The following is a 2,500-nucleotide window of genomic DNA, read 5'->3' as shown; positions in this document are numbered from 1 at the left end:
AGGAGGAGGAAGAGGAGAAGGAGGAGGAGGGAGGAAGAGGAGGAGGAGCAGGAAGAGGAAGAGGAGGAAGAGGAAGAGGAAGAGGAAGAGGAGGAGGAGGAGGAAGAGGAAAAGGAGGAGGAAAGAAGGAGGAGGAGGAGGAGGAGGAGGAAGAGGAGGAGGAGAGGGAGGAAAAACAGGAGGAGGAAGAGGAGAAGGAGGAACAGAAAGAGATTTAAAGAGACAGTAACACTCTCTCTCTCCTTCATGTTTAAAGTTCCTGTTTGGAACTTCTTACTCGTATAACTCATTGCTGGTCGGTGTCTCATGGTCTCTCGTGTGTCTCATGGTGTCTCGTGTGTCTCATGGTCTCTCGTGTGTCTCATGGTCTCTCGTGTGTCTCATGGTCTCTCGTGTGTCTCCTGGTCTCTCGTGTGTCTCATGGTCTCTCGTGTGTCTCATGGTCTCGCGTGTGTCTCCTGGTCTCTCGTGTGTCTCCTGGTGTCTCGTGTGTCTCCGCTGTTCAGACTCAGACTCCAACACAAACTCCAGTGAAGCACCAAAACCTCTTGGTTGTATCTAGTGAAGCTGTTAAACAGTGTTGGCCGCGGTCGGAGGACGCGGGGGAGACCGTAGCTTTGGTCTCCAGGACCGGAGTCTCTGCTCCTCTGCTCCTCTGCTCCTCTGCCTGCCTTCACTCACACACCACGCTCCTTCTCTCTCTCTCTCTCCACCTCTCACGTGCATGCTGCTCACTCCACACTGCAGAAGAGTTAGTTTAGCTCTGAGAATATCTAGTGAATGTTCAGTGGACGTTTGTGCAGAAATAACTGCTGCAGCTCCTCCAGACCAACAGAGGTTTCCCGTGTCTTGTGAAGTGACGGGGCTCCGCAGAGAGAAACGTTATCGTCTCCGACCAAAACTCCGGCGTTTCCCCCGTTCCCTCCGGCCGCGGTCGGGAGGCTGAGGCGGGAAAAGCCAACACTAGGATCAGCATTGATTCATGGAGAGACCTTGGTCTGGTCAGCAAACATTACTGCCAAGCAGCTGAAATATAGAGTGATATTGTGCTTTTAGCTGACGTGTGTCTCCTCACTGTGTTGAGTGATGCTCCTTCATGTCTATGTAGAGCGAGCACAAGCGCCAGCAACAGGACGCTGACTTTAGTTGACTTAACGGACACAGGTGAAGCTGTTAACAACACATTATGATTCTAACTAACACTCCCTTTAAAAAATACTAAAAACATTTAAAAAAAAAAAACATATTAAAAAGAAAAGAAATGTTTTATTCATTGTTCTCAACAACAGCAACATTTACAGAACATTTATAAAAACATCTTTAATATCAGCTGATATATAAACAGATGACTTAGAGTTCAGTTGGACTCATGGACAGTCAGCTGGAGGTTAAACCTGTCTCTCCTGATCTGAACCAACGAGCCGACATCACAGACCCGCCTGACCTCCGGCACCAAGGTCAGGTTGAGGTCACGCTGTCAGCTTGAGTCTTACTGTGACCTTAAACTTGACTTACTGTAATAAATCCAACCCCCCCCCCCCTAACAGCCTCACTGTGTTCATTATAAAACATGTTTCATCTCTGAACACAACTATAAACTATAAATACATTAATTTAACAATAAAATTTGTACAGATTCATTTAAAACACCCAAATAACCAAACAGACCTTTAGTGTTTCTGATCTATAAAACAATAAATCCATACAATCTTTACATGAGTAACATTATTAGAGACATAAGAATCAGTGTAATCTCATAAACAGTGCTTCAATAAAAACTATTATTATTAATAATGATTTCTTGATTTAAAACTCTCAGCCAATCAGACTTCATGTTTCTGTGATTAAAGATCCTCTGAGAGACGACCTGATTGGCTCCAGCACATGTCAATCATCCACCTGTCCCGCCCACCTCCAGAGCAGCGGTCCAATCACAGCCCTGCAGTGAGCCTCAGAGCCTCCCGGCCAATCACACGTCAGCCTTCTGGCAGAGCTCTTCCTTGAGCCCGCCCCTTCCTGTCCCTCGTCTTCTTCTTCTTCTGTGGTGAGCGGCTCGACTCGAGCGCCACAATGATGGTGTCACACCTCCTCCTCTTCCTCCACCTCCTCTTCTCCTCCTTCCTTCACCTCCTCTTCTCCTCCCTCCTTCACCTCCTCTTCTCCTCCTTCCTTCACCTCCTGTTCTCCTCCCTCCTTCACCTCCTCTGCTCCTCCCTCCTTCACCTCCTCTTCTCCTCCCTCCTTCACCTCCTCTGCTCCTCCCTCCTTCACCTCCTCTTCTCCTCCCTCCTTCACCTCCTCTTCTCCTCCCTCCTTCACCTCCTCTGCTCCTCCCTCCTTCACCTCTTCTTCACCTCCCTCCTTCATCTCCTCTGCTCCTCCCTCCTTCACCTCTTCTTCACCTCCCTCCTTCACCTCCTCTGCTCCTCCCTCCTTCACCTCTTCTTCACCTCCCTCCTTCACCTCCTCCTTCTCTTCACCGGTCTCCTCTTCCTCCCCT

The 2,500-nt window shown here is 48.8% G+C and overlaps 1 protein-coding gene across 1 annotated transcript in view; it reads right to left on the bottom strand.

Annotated features, from left to right (window-relative positions):
* The window catches only part of LOC119480930 (5'-AMP-activated protein kinase subunit gamma-2-like), a 45,421-nt gene that overhangs the window by 598 nt on the left and 42,323 nt on the right, over window positions 1–2,500 (bottom strand). The window lies entirely within an intron of this gene.

Source organism: Sebastes umbrosus, chromosome 21 (assembly GCF_015220745.1).
Source record: "Sebastes umbrosus isolate fSebUmb1 chromosome 21, fSebUmb1.pri, whole genome shotgun sequence".
Taxonomy (NCBI): Eukaryota; Metazoa; Chordata; class Actinopteri; order Perciformes; family Sebastidae; genus Sebastes; species Sebastes umbrosus.
The sequence above is the reverse complement of the archived record's forward strand: the minus strand, read 5'-3'. Positions and strand labels throughout refer to the sequence as shown.